The sequence below is a fragment of the Ambystoma mexicanum genome, chromosome 13 (assembly GCF_040938575.1).
Source record: "Ambystoma mexicanum isolate Mex_15411 chromosome 13, UKY_AmexF1_1, whole genome shotgun sequence".
Classification (NCBI taxonomy): domain Eukaryota; kingdom Metazoa; phylum Chordata; class Amphibia; order Caudata; family Ambystomatidae; genus Ambystoma; species Ambystoma mexicanum.
The window spans coordinates 400286872-400311496 of record NC_090938.1 but is presented as its reverse complement, the minus strand read 5'-3'; the positions used below and the strand labels follow the sequence as shown (position 1 = coordinate 400311496).

The window sequence follows — 24625 nt, the reverse complement described above, 5'->3', positions numbered from 1 at the left end:
CAAAGCTCGGCTGTCAGCCCAAGACCAGCCTTGGTTCTTAGCGCCCACTGTCACTCAGACTTGCTACATCAGCGCCAACCTGTAAGATGCCTTTCCTGATTGTTAATATGTATAGAACTTGTATATTATCCTAAATGATCCTTTTATTGCACTGCTTGTATTCCCTCCTTTATGTATTCTGTTGTATGTACCCTGTATCATGCCTGTAACCTAAGTGATGCGCCTGGATGCCCTTGGGCCTGGTGCGCTTTATAAATAAAATAAATACAAATAATGCTCTCCCACACAATGATGTATTCCATTCAGATTCAACCCACATAGGGCAATTAACCCCGTGAACTACAGAATGTTGTGTACAAGAAAATAGGGTTCTTACCGTTCTGAGCACGGCAACCGTTTAACTCATGGGTGCGTGGGAGAACGTTTAAAATGTCAAAGTTGCCGCACAGCTGTGGAAGTATTAAACGTTTCCTTTCCGCGCTAACGTCGGAGAGACGTTGGAATTCTTTCCAGATGCTCTCTCTAAAAAAACAGACACGGGTCTAAGCTGTTTTCCTTTTTCCTCTTGGGGTCTACAGTGTCACATAAGCACAATTTTAGCCAGCTACGAAACAAATGCAATTTGTTAGTGGTTGAGAGACAAACTTCTAAACACTCAGTGGCTGGAGGTTTTCTCTTCCGAACATAATGTTTAGATTGGGCTTGCTCACAATGTACAGACATAAGTGCATGCTCTTACACGGTCCCGCAATCTAAACTTATTATTGAATTCTGCCTTACAACTGCTTACCAGTCCGTCAGGAACAGTTTTCTCAGGCTGCTGTGCTCGCGGTCAGATGTTTGAAATCGCTTTACGGGTGCGTGATTGCGTCGCATTTAACACGGCATTCCGGAAGTGAAAACTATTGGCTGTCATTTGTAACACCACTAGACCGTTTAATTGGGTTGCCAAAGTAGAAGCTCCACTCTGCCAAGATAGACACGAAGGGCGTCCTAAAACTGGGACAATCCCACCCTAATCACAATCCATGTGCATTGGGCACTTCATTTCGAGCCGAAGCTTGAAAGGTTAGCAATATGCCACTGTTGAATACTTCTTATTAAGATTATATTTTTATTCTTGAATTATTCGATTTTTACAATGTTTGCGATTTCGCCTGGCAATAACAGTGGATGGCTCAGCTCTACTCAGTCCAATATATAATTCAAGTATAGAACAAAGACTTTTAGATTGAAATTACATGGGTAATGACACTTGAAAAAAACATTTATACCTCAACTGATGGCATAACTTCAATATAGATGTCTCTATAAAAATCCTCATTTTCTCATGTTCCTAAAAGGCAATTTAAAACTTGTCCATTGCCCCTTTTAAAGTAAATTCCAATCTATTGATTCATTCAGACCTGTCTCGACCGAGTTATAAAGATAAATTAATCTTTGTTCTTGGTTGAATAATTATTTCTTGTTAGCTGTCGTATCTGCCGTTGTATTAAGCTGTAAGATTATGCTCCACGTGAGTGACTCTGGTGTGTGTTCCATTGCCAACAAGCGTAGAGTTCTGCTGCATGGTTACGTTTTTATTCAGTTCGCTATTCAATAGGTATTGGTTTGTCTTACAGTTCAATTTCATTCAGACCGTTGTTTAATATTTATTTGTTTCACTTTAATTGAAATGCCCTGCACTCTTAGACTTTAGAAAACGTTATTTTCAAGATACGTGACCAATCCGATACAACGTTTTCCTTACTCTGCAACATTCAACAATGAAATTGACTTTGAACCGCAGACCTTCGAAAACGCTCTTCTTAAGATGCGCAGCCACTCGGATACAAAGTATTCTGTAACAATGACGGTGTTCAATCATTCGCGCACTGGGTTTCTCATCTGGTAGAAACTCACTGGTCTTTGCAATAGTTCTTCCAGTAGCACAAACCACACAAACCCCCACTTCCGTTGTCAGGGGTCCAATTCCTGCCCCTTAGGCACTCCTGTGTCTGCTCATTGACACAGGCAACAAGCACTTCTGGTGAAAAGGAAAGGTACAGCCTCTCTGCACGTCTCTTCTCTGCCTGCAGGCTGTAGCATGGAGCCCCAGCTGCCATGCCACGCTTTCTCAGACCACTTCTCTTTGCAGTCTCCAGCGTCTCGGCATGCAGAACACAGAGGCCCATCCCACTGCAGTTCCCTCTAGTCGCTTGCTTTTCTTCCAACAAGGTTCCCTGCTGGTCCCACGGGCCTCCCTGCTGCTCCTCTCTGTGTTGCCTTTCCCTCCTCCTTTTCTACATCTGCAACCCTCTAACAGGTTGCAAGTGTGCTTTCTCAATTAGTGTTACCTGACCATGATTAAGGCGACAAGCCTGACCTTCACAACACATTACAGGCATCTTCTTCGTCTCAGTACCAAAGTGGGAAAATGGTATAGTGTTCATTAATCTTAGCAGCCTCTTCCTCTTCTCAGTACTGTCAAGTGTCACAAGAGGGCAAATGAAGGGAGCTGACTTACAATAACCCATAAAGGTTGGGGTGGGTTAGGTTGGTCGTTAATAGTAAAAGGGGGATACCATGTCCCGCCTGAGGGCACCCCACTCCCAATCCTCATGGACCCGCCACCCAGGCTATCCTGCCTCGCTTCTCCGCCCCCAGGGCTAGTATCCAAAGCGATGGCCTTTCTCTGGCCACCTGCGTAGAGGACCCAAGGGGAGTAGGAGTGAAAATACCCTCAGGTTTCTCACAGAAGCAACAGCATTTCCCATAGCTGGACAACGAATGCACCTTTTATAACAAATAAAGTGGTACATACTGTTTACATCATTGCTGTTTGCGCAATTGTTCAAAATTCCCAACACTCTGTAAAATTGAGCAATGGATGAGGCGTTACAGCACAATATTACCTTTGTGGGTGTGGTTTAGGCTATGGTTCTTGCTAGCTTACGTTTATGGTAATTTAAAATGTCTGCTGCAGAGTCTTTTGGTTGCGGTTGTGAGAAGACTTTACAGTTTTTGCTCCTGTACCTGTGAGGACCTGCTTCCTGTCCTCTTTTTGTTTCAACTGGTGCCTTTAAAATACCCAGAAAACCGCAGAGCGGCCGCGGAGTCTGCTGCAGAGTCTTTTGGTTGCGGTTGTGAGAAGACTCTACAGTTTTTGCTCCTGTACCTGTGAGGACCTGCTTCCTGTCCTCTTTTTGTTTCAACTGGTGCCTTTAAAATACCCAGAAAGCCACAGAGCGGCCGTGGCATCTGCTGCAGAGTCTTTTGGTTGCGGTTGTGAGAAGACTCTACAGTTTTTGCTCCTGTACCTGTGAGGACCTGCTTCCTGTCCTCTTTTTGTTTCAACTGGTGCCTTTAAAATACCCAGAAAACCGCAGAGCGGCCGCGGAGTCTGCTGCAGAGTCTTTTGGTTGCGGTTGTGAGAAGACTCTACAGTTTTTGCTCCTGTACCTGTGAGGACCTGCTTCCTGTCCTCTTTTTGTTTCAACTGGTGCCTTTAAAATACCCAGAAAGCCACAGAGCGGCCGCGGCATCTGCTGCAGAGTCTTTTGGTTGCGGTTGTGAGAAGACTCTACAGTTTTTGCTCCTGTACCTGTGAGGACCTGCTTCCTGTCCTCTTTTTGTTTCAACTGGTGCCTTTAAAATACCCAGAAAGCCGCGGAGCGGCCGCAGAGTCTGCTGCAGAGTCTTTTGGTCTTTAGGCTCTGCAGGCTCAGCGGCGCCCCCCAACACCTCCCTCCCGGCTCGTTGGATTCCAGATTGACTGCTTCTTATCACTAGCTGACTGCATTGCATTGTTGGCTGCAACTCCTCGATATTCCTGGGTGAGAGACACTCCCCTTCCCCCCCCCCTGGGGGTAACTCCCCCTTCTGGACTCCGAGATAACCCACAAAGCCCCCTCTCTCTCTCTCTCTCTCCCTCTCTCTCCCCTCCCTCCTCTCCCTCCTCTCTGATCTCTCTTCACCCCTTCAGAAGTTAAGTTCTCATTCAACATTGGCACGGACCGCCACACTCAACCTCTTCACTACTTGTGATCTTCGCGGATTTTCTACATTGCTTTGGGCTCTCTGGACTCCATCCCCCCTCTGTCCGCGCTCCCCCGACCCGGCGTTTCAGCCTGATGGTTCTTGGCGGCCGCGGCCTCGCAGGTCCTTCCACGTTTGTTCGCCTGCGGATCCGGATTCTTCTGTCTGCGCGGCTCCTGCGCGGCGCTTCAGCTTGCTCGCTTCTGGCGCCCGCAGCATTGCTGCTTTGTCGCATCCCCTCGACAGTTCATCTGATCCCTTTCCGCGTCTGCCCGCGCTGCTCCAGTTCAGTGCTCCAGCGTGGGGACTCCTGGCACCCGCAGCCTCACGGCTACTCCCCGCGTCTGACTCCATGCTGGTGGGGCTCCAAAGAAAACAGCGAACCCGCGCCAGCACTGCGTCAGCTCAGCGCTTCAGCTCGGCGTTAATCGGCGGTCATCAACGCCCACAGCCCGACTGCCTCTACGTGCTTCTACGTGTCTGCCCCTAGCAGACAATCAGCCCACGCTCCCCCCTCACTGCCACGGACCAGAACCTGACTTTCCACCTACAATTCCAGCCAACATCGACACAAAAACGTTTTAAGCTAAACTTCTTTTAATTTAAAAAAAAAAAGAAAAAAAAGAAAGAAAAAAAAAACTTTTTTTATGGAATAAAAGGAAAGAAATAACAAAAGACTCTCTGCTCTAAAGAATTCATTGGACCACCCCTCTATTGCGGTCTCAAGTCCGAAAAACGCTCCCACCAAGGACACAACAGTCCTGATCCAAAACCCTGAACATCCAACCACCCTCTCCCCCCTGATACCTACCCAAAGGTCTCATCCTGTTGACCTGAAACAGAGAAAACTCAGATCCACACGGCAAAACAAAAAGATGATCTTCATTTTCTTCAACAATAAAGAGAGCAAAAGAATTCCCGACCTAGATACCGAACGTCAGCTTAATTTTAACCATTGTAACAAACTGGGAATATTAAATCCCGATGATGGACTAAATGGGACACTGGGATAGAGCTCATTAACTTGATACGATCACTGATCAGGAGACCGAAAGGGCTCGCCCCTTGGATCCTGAATAGTAGGCCCCTCTCGCTGACCAGGAGAACGAAAGAGTTCGCCCCTTGGATCCTGAACAGTACAACATCTTAACCGTATTTTCAACTACTACAGGAGACCCGAAAGGAATACTTCCTTGGCTCTTCTCACTGAACAGGAGACCGAAAGGGTTCGTCCCTTGGATCCTGAATAGTACAACATTTTAACCATATTTTCAACTACTGCAGAAGACCGAAAGGAACATATCCTTGGCTCTCTTCACTGAACAGGAGACCGAAAGGGTTCGCCCCTTGGATCCTGAACATGACACCATCTAAATTCTACTCTAAACTACTGCTCGGAGACCAAAAGGAACCCATTCTTGGAGCCCAAAGCACTCTGACCTCACCAGTAATCAGAGGACTGAAAGGGCTCGCCTACTAGAACCCAAACTCTACAGAAATAAAACCCTACCTGCAAAAACGCATAGGAAACCGAAAGGATAAGCTCCTTGGATCCTAGTTGAACACACAGTGACTCAATAACGATGACAACAATCCGTACCACTAAACAACACTCCATTCAACGTCCAAAAACAAGACAAACAACTAAACTAGCGACCGCTAGTACCATGGAGCAAGACTTATTACAGCTAACAATGGAGCAATCCTTTAAGAAAGCATCAATCCACAAAGGAAACCAAAAAGCTTTGGCACTGGACCCTCAATCCAAACAAGAATCTCAGTCCATCATAGAACACAAGCCAGAAAATGACAACTCCACTCAGGAAACTCTCCGACTAGCACTTGCGACACAAATTACAGCAGTTAATCACCAACTCAACTCACCTGAGCTGCTACCTCTAGAAATCAAAGCACAAGTCCACAATTCATGTTTTGAAACCCAACAAGACACTGTACCCGCGGTACCCTTGTGCACCTCGCGACCTCAACTTGAATGTCAAGAAGACGACCCTTCTGGCGACCCTAACAGAAAAGAGCGATATACAAATCATAATCTCCTCAGTAACTCAAGAAGTCAAGAAGACGACCCTTCTGGTGACCCTAACAGAAAAGAGCGATATACAAATCATAATCTCCTCAGTAACTCGACACAAGATGAACTGCCAAATTCCATAATCAACAATAAAGAGTCTATAAAATCGACAGGTGAACAGATTCAAGCAAGCGCACTAACTGAACAAGCTAATGAAACCAGTGTCATGCCACATGAATCTATCAGTAAACAAAAAGCAAAAGACAAACCTAATCACAACGGTGACAAAGATACCCCACATCACCAACCAATTGAACTGAGACAACTCCCTGAAACCAGCGTCACCTCACATGAAATCATTAACAAACAAAAATCAAAAGCTATACCCAACCACACTGATGGTAAAGACACCCCACAGCACCAAGCAAATCAATTGGGACAAGATTTAAACACCCGATCATCAGTACCAACAACATCTCAACATACGAAAAAAGAAAAAGCAAGACTTGCACGACTCGCGTGGCTTCAGACCCACAACTCCGTCAAATCCACACTTTCAGCGGATCATACAACCTTTAAATCAAGAACTAAAGCAGCAAGATTATCAATGGACATTACTGAAATTGAGTCACTAATGACAACCATAGAAAAAAGAAAAGAAATATTCGGAAATATAACAGAAGCAAACCAAATTCAACTAACATCAACACCGTGCTTTCTCCATGACACTCAAAACAAACCGGTGAAAAGAGAACCGCAATCTGATCTTGATGAAGGGAAAAAGGCCTCAACATGTTTCAACTACGACTCAGACGAATCCTATTACACCCCAGAGCCCACAACTAAGAACCCAAAACCAGGCAATCTTCAACAAAAAAAACGCAAATACAACGCACAATCATGATCACTCTGAAGAAAACGCAAATCCAAGGATTCCTACAACAATGTTAGACTTACAAAATATGCTCATTGCAACACTTTCTCAATCAATGATTCCTTTCCTGAAATTACACGAAGCTATGAAAGACACCATGAAGGATCAAGCAACTCTCCTAGCGCTAATTCACTCGAAACAGATCCATATGGAACATTTTGTCTCGACAGTTGAATCCCGTCTGACAATTGAATCGGAGGAAACACATCGATGGCAACAAAGACTAGCAGAAATGGCAAGGGGCGCCCGCCAAGAGAAAACAAAACTTACAGCAGAACTAGTACAGATGCTCAAAGAACACCATAAGCAACAATCGAACAGACCAAATGACCAACGAACCTCGAGACCTCCTCTTCCAAATCTAGCACAACATCCAACGGAGACAATCTTGAGTGGTACACAGCGGATAACAAAAGAATCGGGCCAAAACATCACCACCCAAAAGCCAGAGACAATCAACTCAAACATTCTAACAGAGAAACCAACTGAAGCCTTCCAGATTTTCACAAAGGAAAAAACAACAAATGATACAAAACCCACACAACAAAAAAACATCAAAAAACGACAAACAGGTTCGCGAGCCTTTCTAAGAACTGTAAATCAGAACACTCAACCTCCCCAATCATCAAAGACCAAAATCACAACCCGTACAATACCACCATCCACCAGTAAACTGAGAGACCAAGACCCCTTAAAGCAGACACATTTTCAAATACCGCAAATGATCCGACCACAATCACCGATTGATGAGGAACTGCTTAACCTAACCACCCACGAAGAACAAGCATCAGAAAACAACCAACATTCCTTACAATCAATAAACCAGGCGGGCATCATAATAATTGATGAATATTCCTCAGTCTATGATCATCAGACAAATAAAAATCAAGATAAAACTACAGAACTCTCTCTAGAAGAAATCTCAGCTATATCGATGGAAAATGACCCAACAGATGAAACAAGAGACGAATCCTATGACCTAGTCTCATCGGTCTCGCTAATAAGAACACCAGAAGATTCCATTGAACAGAGTCGGATCCTCCCAATATTTGTCAATCCATTACGACAGAATGAAGTATGTGAAATTCACATCGAAAATGAAAGCAAAAGACTGGAACCGATAATTCTAAACAGGACCAACTTACTACGTCTCTTTGGTGCAATACCTCGCCTGAATAAACTTACAACAAAAGACATCGATCTCATAACTTTCAAAGATGACCTAAACTTGGATAAGATTGTCATAGAAATATCTGATCCTAAGAATCAAGAGCTCATTTTATCAATGCGAGCCCAACTACACAAACTTGGATTCATATGCTGGGCATCAACATACACAAGGCTCCCCAATAAACCGAAGTATAAAGCGACCACAAAGAGTCAGAGAAAGATCAATGATCAAATAAAATCATACAAGGAAAAGCAGACACCTGATTATACTAGCGATGACAGATGCCTAAGTCACTCGCCACAAACACGCCAGTCACGCAGAAACGATCGACCAAGTAGAAGAAGCTACAACTCTGACACTCCCTTTACAGACACCGCATCGATAGAAGACTCAACACGAACACGCCAACCCCACAGAGATGAACAACCGATCAGAAGAATTTACGAGCCTGAAACCACCTTTGCAGAAATCGTATCGACAGAAGACTCAATGATGACCAACTCATAACAATCAATTAATCCCGGGTTCACGTGGTCACTATGCTCGTGGAACACTAGAGGGAACCTACACCTTTTTACAAATCCATCTACTGAACTAGAACAATATCAAATTATATGCCTTCAAGAAACCTGGCTCAGCGACCCACCGGCATGTGATGGTTTTATCACCTTTCTCAACCCAGCCATCGTTCAAAAACAAGGAAGACCCGCATCTGGGTTACTCACTTTAATCAAGATAAATCCATGCAGTACAGTAACAATCTCTGAGAACATAAACCCTTGGACCCAACTTATTACACTAACCTCCACAAAGATTGACAAAAAAGGAGAAAGTAAAAAGGACTTAATAATCCTAATTCTAAACCTCTACTGGAACCCAGCAGCTATAACAACGGATGCCTTCCTAGATGGAGTGGTCCTCTCAATTGACAAAGCTACAACAAAATATCAGACATTGGAAATAATAATCTGTGGCGACCTGAATATTAAGCTATACAACAAGAATGGCTGTCTTGAAACCAACTCAGAACTCTCCCCAAATGCAAGGAGATGGATAAAAGAAACCACGACACGAAATTTAATACTTCTGAATCATGCAAACACCTCTACACCCTACACTCCAACATGGAGTAGAGGTTCATCCCACGCAATTATTGATTACATATTTCTATCTGAAAGCCTACATCAAACAGTCACAAAAGTACAAACGGTACACACCGACAGGAGTGATCATAACCAACTCACTGTCCACTCTCAACCTTCATCACAACAAAGAGACCCAGCAATATCAAATCTGCTAGAATTAAATGGTACAACATTAAGATTAAGGATCCCACAACCAATCATAGCCACTTTACCGAAAAAATTCCAAGACGCCAACCTGACGGACTCTGCAAAACTTAACTATGAATGGATTTTAGTTCCTTTCCGACAAACCACCAAAAACCGTCTTCATTAAGACCACCATCATTCATATAATCAAGAAATCGCTGAAAGGAAAAAAATCCCTAAATCGAACAATACGACAACTAAAGAAAACCTCAACTGCAGAGAACATTAACCAGATCAAATCTCTGAAACAGAAGTACTCCAATTGGATGAAAGCTCAAAAAAGCGCCATTCAACCAGCAGACGCAGAAAATATATTGAAACTCCACAAGACTCACAATACCAGAGAGCTCTGGAATTTGCTCAACGAAAACCATCAAAAACAACATAAACTCACAGCCAATGTAGCACAAGAAACTTGGATAACTCATTTTGCCAGCATCTACGCATCACGTAGAACAAATCTACAGAACACACTGCCTGCAATAGAACCAACATGGAAAGTACATGCGGAATTCGAAGACTTCATTCAACTGATCAAAAAGCTTAACACCTCCAGAGCACCAGGCCCTGATGGTCTATCTAATGCTATCATTAAACAAGACCCAATTGCCTGGGCGAACTTCTTGTGTCACATCACAACTTTGATCAACACACTACATAGAATACCAAACTCATGGAGATCAGCAATAATTGTACCAATTTACAAGCAAGGACCTAGAGAAGATCCCCAAAACTTCCGTCCGATTGCCCTCCTCGATCCACTAGGAAAATTATTTGCAGCAGTACTACTAAAACAACTAATCACGTGGGCCACAAAAAACAACACATTCTCGACCAGGCAAACGGGTTTTACAGCTAACGTTGGAACAAACCTTAATCTGATACTATTGCAACTAATGAAACATGAAGCTATCAATTCCAACTTTAAAGTATATGCAGCATTCATTGACCTAAAGATGGCCTTCGATGCAATTTCACGCGAAAAACTATGGTAGAAACTTAGAGCATGGAATTGTCCGCCGAACATTCTTGAACCGATTATTCTACTGTACTCAAAAACCACTATAAAAGTAAGACTATCAAAACAAGGAGCCACAACATCCGCCATATCAACAGCAAACGGTCTAAAACAAGGTTGCCCTCTGGCAGCAACACTTTACAATCTGTTCACTGCTGACATCGAAGAGCACCTAACATCCAATAAAACCAACCCTCCAAAAATCAATTTGATTCCAGTTCCGGCTATGGCATATGCAGACGATATCGTCCTACTAGATAAAACACCAACTGGACTACAAACCATGCTGACAGCCCTGAGCCAATATATGGGAACAAACAAATTAACGATTAATACTGGAAAAACTAAGACAATGACCCTCACCAAACCATACGGAAAAAAAATCATACCAACCAAGCTTTATGATCAACGACTCCAAAATTGAAAATGTGACATCCTTTAAATACCTTGGCATCCCAATAAATCAATCGAAAGCAGAAGATCAATGGATAGACAAAATTGACCAAACAGCTCAAACTCTATCAAGGCAAGGCTGTATACTTCACAGAAAATATGGCAAGTTCTCTTTCAAGCCCATTATTGCCTATTACAGAAGTACATCCCAATCTTAACATATGGAACAGAAGCAATGCTGAATGCCCGCAAAATCAACTGGACGAAATATGAATCAATCTTCTGGCGTAAAATCCTCCGACTTCCACAAACATACCCAATGCCAAGAATACGCTATGAAATGGCAACTCAGTCAATCGAATTCTTTGTACAATGGAAAAGATTAGACATTTTCCGCAAAATACTGACAGACGAAAAAACTCCAGCAATCCAAATTCTACGAGCTAAAAAAAACACCTTTAATACCACAATACTTCAAAAATGGAAATCTTCAATGAGAAATGAAATGGAGATCGAAGATATTACAGAAGAACTTCTCACGCTCCGCCCACAACATGCAAAAATGAAACTTCTGCACAATGACTGGATAAAGAACATTCAAAAAAAGAATACCTACAAACAGAATCTCCAATGTACAAATGATAATAGGAAAATCCACGAACCACCAGCCTACTTGCAAATCTTCCCAGACCAAACCATTCGAACAACGTTCTTAAAAGTACGTCTGAACATTCTTCCCACAAAATCATACTTATCTACAACAAGACAGATTGATGCTGAAAACAACTACTGTAGGTTCTGCAAAGATCAAAAAATCGCTGAAACCATCTTTCACCTGGTCATGGAATGCAAAGAACTCTCCCCACAACGTAAACAATTTGGAACGTTTTTTCAACTTTCAACCAAACAAATGTCCACGGAAGAAAGGTGGGCCGCCCATCTCAGTGGCCATAATAATAAGTACACCTACACAATTGTTCTTTTTCTAAGCGCTATATTGTAACTAAACAAAAAAAATCAACTCTAAACCCTAAAGCATTAAACTCAAAGACTAACAAACTTTCTGTAAATGATGGAAAAGTTTCCAAACAAACTAAATCATCACAAAAAAAAAAAAAAAGTTTAATTGCGTAGAGCTGGTTGGACTGTACAATACACAGTAAATATCCTACCTTGTATTTGAAATATAATTAATATAAAGATTACTTATATGCATCACAATTATGCATTGTGTGACATACTTTGCAGTTTGTTCTCCTGCTTTCCAGCGTGCAGCAGATTGTCATCAAAGGCACATGATAAACCCAGCAGGGATGCTATTGTTCTGCTTAGCACTGAGCAGCTTCTGTAAAGATGGCTGAATGGATATCTTCACGGGACACCTTTACAGCTGTGCAACAGTGTGTACCTTTGGCACACAGTTTTAGTTCCCACCCTTCTATGGCTGTGGGTATCCTTTCACAGGTTTCTTGATGCACTTGTGCATTCAGATTTACTCTTCGCCATTTTAACTTCTCTATGATCTATTTCATGCTTGTACCTTTGGGGCGGCCACAGACTTCTGATATGTGGGGCCAGAGAGGGAAATTAGTGCTTGCTTCTGTACATCATTTTAGTACCAACTGTGGGAACTGGGAGAAACCAGGTGTCTCACCCGCTAGTCCCTGGGGATCTCTCTCAGGTGGCCAGAGCACAGCAATCGCCTTTGGATCCAGACCCTGGGGGTGGACCAGTGCGGGAGGATCACTTGGATGAGGGATCTTCGGGGAGTGGGACACCTGATGGTGAGACGTGGTATCCCGCCCTATAACACCTTGGGGAGTGGGACACCAGATGGCGAGACCCGGTATCCCCCTCCCCATAACACCTTTACCCGTGGGACACCTGGGAACTATAACCCTGCCCTTCCCCCCCCCCCCCCCCCCCCATCCCTACACAAACACTTTCACACAGACAGCCCGCTCTGGGAGAAAACACTCATGCCCGAGCATTGTACCTGACATGTCCCAAAACTAAGGTCAGGCAATTACTGTTAACACTTCACACCTGATTTCCATTAAGCTTCCCCACACAGATAAAAGGAGCAGCACGAAAACACACTCTGAGCGAGGCAAAGCACACGAAGAAAGGCAGCAAACAGAGAAGGGAGAGCAAGGAGGGAGATACCCTTGACCTTTCCAGCGAGAAACTGTTACTTTCCAGAAACCTTCAGATTAAAAGGCATAAGGCCAGGAACAGGAAACCATACTGATGAATCCTGCATTGTGTGTCAGAGATACCCGTGACCCTCCTGCATGACTGGCTGAGTTGGGGAGGAGCAGCAGCCACTGTGGTACCGTCCTTGGCTCCAGGATCAAAGCAGCGTCAGAGAAATCAACACAGCCGATGAGTTGGGGAGACCGATGCAAGACCGGTCTGTGTTGAAGTCAAGGTTGCAGGCTGCAACATTGTATGAAGAGCGCAAGAGCGAAGAATATTAACGCGTGTAATGGAAGACGCTAGTAAAGCTCAATTGCCGATGAATGTTTGAGGTTTAATATGAATCGGAGAATGGAAGAGACAAAGTAACAGAGTGGTCTGGCACCGCAGGTGTGCTCAATCGAAGGTCTCTGTGTGATGTACCCAGCCACGAAGTGGCAGAAACAAAAGCAATGAAGTGAAACTTATGGATGAAGTGAATCGAAGTGGTTTACGAAAAATCCATTGCACAGTCAGTCTTTGAATTTTGATAGCAAAAAGAAAGCAAAGAAAGCGAGATTATAAGGTCTGAGCCTGACTGAGGGAGACTAATGGTGAACAGTAAACCCAGAGAACTTGTGAATGTAAACATCTTGATGAGAAAGGAACTTTGGTACTTGTTTGTTACGCCAGGCACTCTGCAATAAGAGACTTTTATGGGGGGCAGAGACTTTGGCTTAGAAGGCCCAGATACTTATGTTTTGAACTGCATCCTCGTGGCAAAGAAGTCATGTGTGCAAAGCTTGAGTGTGCCACCTTGTCCTGTGCTGAAAACGTGGGGAAGGGAAGCTAATTGCTCAACTATCCTGACATTGTTTCTTGAACACTTTTCTTTTGCATAGATCATTCTCCCACATTTGGATGTAGAAGTAAGGATTGGCAATAAGTTTATTAGTATAGGCCCTTTTATTTTGACAGACTCCACTAGCACTGCATTATAATTTGTTGATGGTTGTAGCTTGCTCCCATCCTTGGATTTAGGGTTAGATAGGCATTCAATCTACCCATTGAAGTTCAATAAACACCCTTTAAACTATATCACTTGTGTCTGTCTTCACTGGTTGATACCATGCCTTCCTTACATGTGGTGTCAGGAGTGCGATGTGACTCAATTGAGACAAATTGGGGGACCCTAAAATTCCAGAAACGTAGTCACAGAGCCTCAGGTCCCTCTACCGCCACAAAAGAATCAATAGGCTTTGATATTTGTAGCAGCAGAGAAGCTACTATACCTCTAGGGAAAGGATGGATGATTTCCACAGACTTAGTCCTAATACCCCCTGCAGGCTGTTTTATAAGATTGATCCCAAAATCGGGCCTGTCCTGGAAGATTGGTCTAGATGTCCTAGTAGGCGTCGTAGATCCAGACCTCCGGGGAGACATAAAGGTTCTCCTACAGAACCATAGCGAAATTCCATTGAAATACACTGTGGGGACAAAATTGCACAGGGAATTCTTGAACGCTCCATTTCCCTGTTTTAAGGAAGAAAGTGAACCAGAGGAAACTGAGAGAGGTAACTTAGGCTTTGGAGAGGCTGATGAAACACCTATCACTGAGACAGAGGGAAGAGGAACCTACCATCTTTCCCGATTTAGCCTTCACCCAGCGAAATGATCCAGCATTCGCCAACGCTTTCTTACAAGCGATTCCTGAGGGGGAAGGACTAGAAAAGGGAACCCCTTTTTTTCCTGAAACGAGGATTACTATATCGAAAGTAATCCTCTAGAGAAGGCCCAAGTAAAACTCAGTTAGTAATCCCCAAAACCCATCGTAGGATTGTACTAAAGATTGCACATTCTCATTTGAGAGGGGGACATTTAGGACAATCTAAAACCCAAGCTCACATCAGTGGGAAATTCTGCTGGCCATGTATCCATGCTGACATATAGAACTTCATTCAGACATGAAATATAACATAAAGCCAGTGCACATATTCCCTTACTTGTCCCTCTAAACCCTTTACCAATAATAGAAGTCCCTTTCTCCCGAATTGGGATGGATATCATTGGACCGTTGGAAACCTCTAGACTGGGTAATAAATATGTTCTCGTAATCGTTGATTATGATACCCGATACCCAGAGGCTTTCCATATGCGCAACAATACAGCCCAGCAAATCATAAAACACCTATTGCCATTCTTTTCTAGGGGTGGTTTCCCCCAAGGAAATTCTAACGGATCAGGGATCCAATTGTATTAGTACTCGTATATAAATATAATTGGTTATTTATAATGTGCTTAATATCCAGAGATTTATAAGCACGGACCTGGGGATTGAACCTGTGTTGCTCCATGTCGTCTTGTTTCCAAGGCAAGTGTGTTGCCCCTGAGCTATCCACCTGAGACACATGGGTGTAGTCAAGGGATTACTACACTTACCGCCTTAAGAACCTCAAACCCCGGATTGGTAGAGAGATTTAACAAAACCCTTAAAATGATTCCTAGAAAATTGGTAGATAAGGATGGGAAGAACTGGGATTTGCATGATCCCAATGGCCCTATTTGCATTAAGAAAGACCCCACAGGCATCCACCGGATCCTCTCCTTTTGAACTAGTTTACGGTAGAGAACCAAGAGATGTCTTAGACATGCTCCGGGAGACCTGGGAAGAGAGAGAAGAGGCACCTATTCCCCTCTCACAAACAGCTACTCGATTGCGACAGCACATGAAAATCGTTCGGATTCTAGTCCACACCCGCATGGAAAAAGCTCAAGCCCCACAGAAGTCCACCTATGACAAGAAGGTGAATTTAAGATTCTTTTCAGTAGGACAAAAGGTATTAGTCCTCTTACCTACCTCTGAAAATAAACTTGTCAAAAAAAGTGGCATGGGCCATATGAGGTACCGGAGCAAACGGGGATCTGTACCTATGAAATAGCCCAACCTGATGGGAAGCAAAAGACCCACCTTTACCACGTAAATCTCTTAAAGGAGTGGAAAGAAAATCCTTCCGCTGCCACTGCCTCAATATTGTCTTGTCTGGTACCGGAGGAGATAGTTCTTAGAGAAAAAGCTCAGAATTGTTTATCTAGACAGAAACAAGAAGCTTTAAACGACCTTGTTATGGCATTGCCCGATGTATTCTGCAAGAATCCAGGGGGAGGACATGGTACTTATCATTATATCAGAACTCCAAAGGGAAAAGTGGTCCAGTTGAGACCATATAGACTCCCAGCAGCACGAAAACAATTAGTGGTTGAGGAAGTGAAAGAATTGCTTAAGGCAAACATTATCGAGCCCTCTTCAAGTCCATGGTCCTCCCCTTTTGTGTTGGTAACTAACCCTGATCATTCTTGAAGGTTTTGCATAGATTTCAGGCAGGTCAACGCCATCTCCTCCTTCGATACCTATCCTATGCAGTGCATCGATGAGTTAATAGATATAAACTTGGAAATGCCACATTCCTATCAACCATAGATTTTACCAAGGGATATTGGCAGGCCCCAGTACATGGACCTGAAAAGGTAAAGAGGGCTTTTTCGACACCCCTGGGACTATTCCAGTTCAAGTTCATCCCTTTTGGCCTGCATGGGGCCCCAGGCACTTTCCAATGACTTATGGACAGGATATTACAGCCCTAGTCTGATTTTTGTGGGGCTTATATTGACGACAGTCATTTATAGTAAAACTTGGGAAGACCATATTTTTCATCTTTCTACTATTATGATAACCCTGAAAGAACCTGGCTTAACTGCCAATCCATCCAAATGCAAACAGGCTCAATCGGCCGTGAATTACCTCTGCTGCATTGTAGGGAATGGTAGTGTCCAGCCCCAGCAAGAAAAAGTGAGCTGTCGTAGATGCCCCCCCATCCAAGACCTCAGGGCATTCCTAGGATTGATTGGTTATTACCGTAGATTTATACCACATTTCTCAGATAGAGCAGCCAGGTTCACAGACAAATTAAGGAATGCTAAACCCCCAGAAGATTCATTGGACTGATGAGGATGATGCATGTTACAACAACCTAAAACAAACCTTGTGTCAGAACCCAATCCTAAAAGTAGTAGACTTTGCTAAGGAATTTGTGTTGCAAACTGATGCCTCTCTCACAGGGTTAGGAACAGTTTTATTATAAATTTGCGATGGATTAGAACACCCCGTCCTATTCACTAGTCGTAAACTCTTCCCACGTGAGAAGAACTACTCTTTGTTGGAATTAGAGGCCCTTGCCATCAAATGGGCAATTGTCCATCTAAAATACTATCTTCTAGGAAGGAAGTTTACACTTGTCACAGACCACTCACATTTAGTATGGATAAGTCAACGAAAGGACTCTAATCATTGAGTCATGCAATGGTTCTTAGACCTGCAACCCTACTGTTTCACGGTGGAACACCGAAAAGGTAAAGACCCAGGGGAACGTTGATTTCCTTTACTGGTTTCCCTGTGAAACAGATGTGGCTACATCGCATAGGTTAATGGTATGTGAGAAACCAGAAGGAGTCTCACCCGCTAGTCCCTGGGGATCTCTCTCTTAGGTGGCCAGGGCACGTCCATCGCCTTTGGAGCCAAACCCTGGGGCTGGGCCACTGTGGGAGGATCACCTGGGTGAGTGGTCTTCTGGGAGTGAGACACCTAATTGGAGACGCGGTATCCCCCCCAACCTATAACACCTTTACTCCATCCTACCAGGTGGGGATACCTAGGAACTGTAACCCTCTCCCCACCCAAACACTTTCACACAGACAGCCTGCTCTTGGAGAAAGCAGACTCATACCCGAGCATTGTACCTGACATGTCCCACTACTATGGCGGCCAATTACTGTTAACAACTCACACCCGACTTCCATTAAGCTTCGCCACACGGATAAAAGGCGGAGAACGAAAGCACACTCTGAGCGAGGAAAAGCACACAAAAGAACAGCGTTTTCCAGACACAGCTGAATGAGGGGAGAAAGGCGGCAAACCGAGAAGGAAGAGCAAGGAGGGAGATACCCTTGACCTTTCCTGCAAGAAACAGTTTCTTTACAGAAACCTTCAGATTAAAAGGTTTAAGGCCAGCAGACCAGACTGAAGACTCCTGCATTGTGTGTCAGATACTCGGGCCCTCGAGCATGACTGACTGAGTCTGGGAGGAGCAGCAGCCACTGTGGTACCGTCCTTGGCTCCAGGATCAAAGCAGCACCAGAGAAATCGACTCAGCCGGTGAGTTGGGGAGACCGATGCAAGACCGGTCTGTGTTGAAGTCAAGGTTGTAAGCGGCAACATTGTATGAAGAGCGCAAGAGTAAAGAATGTTAACGCGTGTGATGAAAGACTTGAGGAAGCGCAATTGCTGATGAATGTTTGAACTTTAATATGAATCGGAGAAGGTACAAGACAAAGTAACCGAGTGGTCGGGGCCGCGGTTGTGCTCATTCGAAGGTCTGTGTGATGTACCCAGCCAAGAAGCGGCAGAAACAAAAGCAATAAAGTGAAACTTATGGATGAAGTGAATCAAAGTGGTCCTGCAATGGTTTAAGAAAAATCCATCGCACAGTCAAAAGTGTTCGAATTTTGATAACAAGAAAGCAAAGAAAGTGAGCTTATAAGGTCAGAGCCCGACTGAGGGAGTCCCGTGGTCCGAGTCCGATCGAGGGAGACCAATTGTGAACTTTGTTGAAGGGGGTCCGAGCCCGACAGAGGCAGACGCGTGGTGAACAGTAAACCCGAGGAACTTGTGAATGTGAAAATCCTGATGAGAAAGGAACTTTCGTAATTCTTTATTACGCTAGGCACTCTGCAATTAGAGACTTTTATTGGGAAAGTGTAATAACTAGTAATATCTTCGTCTTGCCAGGGTTCAAACACAATCTAGATTCACCCACCTGGATTCTTCTCCTGCGCAGATCTCTTCGAAGCCAGAGGAAAATGGGGAAATACCTGAAAATCCCTCTGCTGGCCCGAACCAAAAGGTTTCGGCCCGCGGTGAGACCTCCAGGGAAAACCCCCCAAAAGGGGAAAAACCCTGTGCAGGGAAGAGCTGCTAGAGTTCGATGATTCCAGTCAAACTCCTTCTTCCTCTGATCCGAAGTGCTCTAATCTCCAGGAGGACCGGTTGGTAAGTGCTACGTAAGAGTCAAAGAACAAGATGAAAAAGTGAGTAATAGAATGCACTCGAGGACAGTCCCCGATTTTAAAGGAATAGGAGTGGTTAACCTAGGACTCGTAGCTTACCCTGATATGCTACTCAACATGCCTCAAACGACGGAGGAAGTGGTCAGGGAAAGTGATGCAAGCAGAAATATGGCACCAGACTGCAACTAAGAAATAAGGAACCGATAGCTTCAAGAACACAGCAAAGAAAAGGCACAGAAATGAAACTCTATCAAGATCAGTAAGAGTCACTCGTTACCCTTAGAGAGAGAAGGAGGTAAGATATTGTAGGTCCAGAAGCCTGCCGGGCCTGGAAATGAAGAGGACACTATTCTCCTAGCTGGGACGTAGCTCTGACTGCTGGAAGCATAACGAAAAGGAGAATCAGAACGAAATATCCCAATGGCCCTGAATACTAAGAGAGAGAAGTCCCAGAGGCACCTACCCGATTACTGTGTACTGAGTGTCAGACGCGGCATGTCCATGACGCGGAGCAAGTGAAAGGGAAAACAGCCGGGATAGATCTTGAGTTCTCCCGGGATTGGACTAAGGGGAGAATAGAATAGAATCCACAATAGATGAGGGCTAGAAATTCAGAATCCCTGCCTATTCCCCAAGTATTCTGAAAAGTAATTCAGGAAGAATAGAGACGAAATTTCCAGCCGCTCCACAGTCGACCAATGCCGAAACCTCGGTAATAAGCTGTTCTCCAAATCTTAAGGTTACCCTCAAAACCAACATAAAAGTCTGAGGGGATTTAAGACACAAAGAAGTTTGCAATGGATGTGAGGAACCTAAAACTAAAGAGGGTTCCCAAAGTGTTCTGAAAAGTAATTCAGGAAAAATAGAGACGAACTCACGGAGCGTGGCTGGAGAGTAGCAACGCATTGAGGGACGTTCCGTGTATCCAGATGAGCGTTGTGCGTGACAGGGGGCCGGACTCCCGGCACGTCACTGTGCGTCAGGAACACTGGACTGCTGTGGTCAGACTGAGCCTCCGCCATGTTGTAGGGAGGTGTTTCGTGTTATACTCGTGTTGTACTCTTAGATAAATTCCATTTATCACAGAAAGAGACTTTGGCGCAGAAGGCCCAGATATTTAGGTTTTGAATTGCATTCTTGTGGCAGAGAAGCCAGAATGTGTGCAAAGCTCGAGTGTGCCACCTTGTCCCGTGCTGAAAACGTGGGCAAGGGAAGCCAATTGCTCAACTATCCTGACCTATTGTTTCTTGAACACATCGTTTTCCCACACTTTATATTTAGAAGTAAGGATTGGCAATAGGTTTATTAGTATAGACTCTTATTTTGACAGAGATTCCACTAGGACTGCGTTATTATTTTTTGATGGTCGTAGCTTGCTCCTATCCTTAGATTTAGGGTTAGATAGGCGTTCAATCAACCCATTGAAGTTCAATAAACACCCTTGAACTGTGATCCCTTGTCTGTCTTCCCTGTTTGATACCATGCCTTCCTTACAGAACTTTGTGCTTGACTTAGAGCGTTTAATATTGTAAAATGATGCATCATTTTTAACCTTTACTTTTCTGATGGGAACAACCTCATTTTTGCAGCAGTTTAAAAAAGTGCATGTTGTGAATTTGAATATAAAAGTGATTGCTTAACACAGTGTATGTGTGTGTTGATTAGAAGAACTCCAAAGATAATGTTCCCTGCTCATTTCTCCATGCAGAACGGATCGGCAGCACTGGCCACGCCCCCTCCTCCATAAGGGGAGCAGGATCTCCCACCAGGGCCGAAGCCCGCCGGGGACCAAGGGCGGAGGGTGTTGGTAGCCCGCAGGGTGTTCGCGGTTCCACATTGTCAGCCTGGAAGGTTCACCCACCCTTCAGGTGAGAGGGAGGGGCTGCGGCCCATTGTCTCAACAGGGGGGGTGCCTGTAAAGACACTGGACTCTGTTCCCAGTAGGTCCCAGAATGAATGTGGTGGCACCTCCACCCCTCTCCCCCTTTTCCTCTTAGTTTCTTTGCAAGTCTGCCCTGTTTTCCACTCAAACTCCACACCGAGACTGAGCCTAAATCCCAACGCAAGATCCTGGCAGTGCGAAGGAAGGGGCCGGACCATTCACTGAGCCGCTGTAGCGGCTGCACCATTGTCCATGTCCCTGGCTCTGCTATAGGCTCACTCTCTCTTGCCCTTGACACGAATCACGCACCTGGGGAGAATTTAAGCAACTCTTTCAATCTCAAGGGGGCGGCCTACCCTACAACAAATGCAGTTCACCAATTCCGAGGGACCATCCCCTCCGTGGTGGGTGAGAAAGCATCCACCCCAAGAACCCATGGTGGGGGGGGAAACCTCCAGTAACTTGGCTAGCTTCCCTGTGCAGAGCTGCGAAGGCAGCCTTCCAAGTTTTAAACATGAAGACGCTGCCTCTCAAGAAGCCCTGTCTGCCCCCACTGGGTACCCAGATACCCTGCCTCTGACCAATGCATCTGGCATCGGCACAGTGGTGGTTTGTGATGTGTCAGCCCACCCATTTGCATCTCTAGCACCTGTGTTTCCCCCCTCACTTAGCTCGCCCCTTGCAAGCCCATATTTGTTCCCTGTTCTCCCGTCCACATTGGGGCTTATTCTTGACTGCCCTCCGCCAACCACTGTTGCTGTCACTTTGGATCAACTGGACACAGAAACTGATGGAGCAACCGAAGATGAGCTCCCGTCCAGTCCCATTTGTAGCTCCTGGAGCGAGAACCTATTAGCAACGATCTCAGGGTCCAGTTCCTTTCTTCGCTTAACCCCCTTTAGGGCCCTCAAGTCCACGGCAGTCATCCCTCAGCCCCACCACTCAAGGAGGTGCATACTGTTGGAAGTTGCCCCTGCGCACAGGTGCTCTCCGAACTAGCAGTTATTAAAAAACTGCCTTTGGTACTGATTGATACCCAGGGGAGGAGTGGGGAGGGGAAGGGTGGAGTGGACCCGCTGGGGGAGTCTACCAGCACGCCTCATGTTGATAAGGGACCTAACCCCCCACAGCAAACTTTGAACACTACACCATGCGAAAGGACTGCCCCTGCATTAGAGTCTTACTCGGGATGACAAGTTGATGCACCCCAACGCAGATGGGGGACACCCCACTGGGTGCACTAAGCCAACTGTGCTGGTGGAGTGTCCCCCAAGCTCCATGATAACCAATCCCCACCAGGGAGGGAGGGATTGGTGCACGTGGCTATTGTTCAGGGGTGCGCAGCTCCAAGAGACATGTATATGGGGGGCAAAGAACTGCTTCTGTTTTCCTGCATGGGGTGCCTAAGTTGCCTTTGGGTAGGTGAGAACCAAGGGATGCGCTCTCAAACAAATGTCTCCACTGGCTTCGTACAGTTGAGAATTGTCCCTTTGTGGCCAGGGAAGCTATGGTGGGGTGCGTTAGATTGGCGGGCGAGGGCGCAAACCCCCCTGATTCTGTTAAACTGGTTTTCAGGAATGATCAAATGGTCAGGGAAGTCCTGATAAGATCTGAGGGTCATGTGTGGGCCCTGCATAGTGGGATTGCAATCAGCTCGCGCCCCTATCTGTGAGCCGTTGCTCCCCCTGGAACTGTCACACATAGTAACATCCTGTCCGGAGCAAACTGTACACCTCTGGGGAAAAAGGCCACCGGTTGGATGTGTCAGAGTGCCAAGTGCAGGCAATCAGTCTGGTGTCTCTGTGGTCTAGTAAAGGGATAATGTGGGATGTAATGGGGGCCTTATGGTTGACTCTTTTCTCTCTCCCAGGACCTTTTGATTTATTGTATTTGGCTATGGAGCATAGATTGTAATTCCTTATGTGTTGTGATTTTGTTTTTCTTGTGTTTGATGGATTTTTGAAATCCGAATAAACTTGTTTGACTGATAATGTTAAGTGGCACCAATAAAGCCAATGAGGTTTTGGCTGTTTTGCATATTAAAGAGCATTTTGGGAAGATTAGAATGACCAAAGAGCTTTATATCCGTCGTATATGTCTGCAAGAGTTGCATGACGGAATCACTAAATGCCTAAAGCACGCCTAGTTTTGTATGTGTTTCTATAAAAAAAGAAAAAATAGTAGTCACCCTAACAATAAAGCTTTTGCAAATATCAAGCATATATACAAGTTTGGCCATCAAAATCTTTAGCTGTCAGAGTTGAATGACTGCTAAGAGCTCAAAATTCCTCGCAGTGTTGTGGATCAGCCAGACTGAGGGAAACATAATTGACTTTATATTTAAAAAAATGACAACTAGTAAATTAAAATAAATGCAATAAAATGCTGCTCCTCTGGCAATCTGCCACCCTGGGCCTGGGCCTAGTCGGCCTTGTTGTAAATACATCTATGGGTACAGGAGCTACCTTAGCTTTCATTGCAAACGATTCCTCTAGACGCCATCTGCAAAGCTGCTACATGGAGTTCATTCCATACGTTCACACAGTATTACTGCATTGGCACACACCCTAAAGCAGATTCACAGGTGGGACAAGCAGTCCTAAAACATCTCTTTGCTGCTGTACCTTCTAACTTCCCACCTCCTTCCCCAGATACTGCTTGCTAATCTATGCAGAGCATGTGATCTAAGCAGATCCACACTGCTCCAGGAGGGATACATTACTCACCGTAATCGTATTGCTGGTGCTTGTATCTGCTTAGATTCACATGCGCCCACCATTCCTCCCCTACTGGAGGAGAAGGCGCATAGATGTTTTCTGGGATATCACTGTTTCTGCCTTATCACATCTATACTCGTGCTACACTTCATGCAACCTCATGTCAGAAACAAACAATCTGAGGGACCTCGATGCGTGAAGGACCATGGGTACAGTACATGTCACACTAGGGATAGTATTACAAAACACACCCCCGTCGACGTTCTTTTTTGAATTTTAAAAACAAATCTTGTAATACTCCGCGACTTCCACTAGATGTTGGACTATGTAGAGCATGTGAATCTCAGCAGATACAAGCACTATATATATATATATAATGTGTGTGTGTGTATATATATATATATATATATATATATAGTATGTATTTGTGTGTGTGTTTTGTACCTTCGTTTGTTTTTAAGACACAAATAGTATATTTTGGGATTTGTGTGCTGTTTCATTACTTGATTGTTTCTGCTGTTAGACTGTACTCAAACCCCCAGTGCATTCCGACCAGATGAAAGGACTCATTGCTCGGAATCAAGATTGAAAAGGACATGGTCCTTTTGCCTTTTGTATTCATCATAATAATTGTAAACCTTGACAAAGCTGATATCAAAGCACTTTATACGAGCATTCCCCAGACAGCAGCCCTGGAGTGTATAAGACACCACCTCACTCACCATATGGAGCAAAGCAGAGTACCTGTGAATTTTATTCTTGAGCTCTTGGAAATTGCATTGACAAAAAACTTTTTCACCTTTGATTAAACATTCTATTTACAGATCAGTGG

At 44.6% G+C, this 24625-nt stretch overlaps 1 protein-coding gene across 6 annotated transcripts in view; it reads left to right on the top strand.

Moving 5' to 3' along the window:
• Positions 1–24625, top strand: part of TINF2 (TERF1 interacting nuclear factor 2) — a 569835-nt gene that overhangs the window by 431523 nt on the left and 113687 nt on the right. The window contains exon 9 of one of the 6 annotated variants that reach the window (XR_011283001.1): positions 20903–21062. The exons of the other annotated variants lie outside the window; for them this stretch is intronic. The gene's annotated coding sequence lies outside the window, so the exon portion shown is untranslated. The remainder of the gene's footprint in view (positions 1–20902; positions 21063–24625) is intronic. 6 annotated transcript variants of the gene reach the window in all.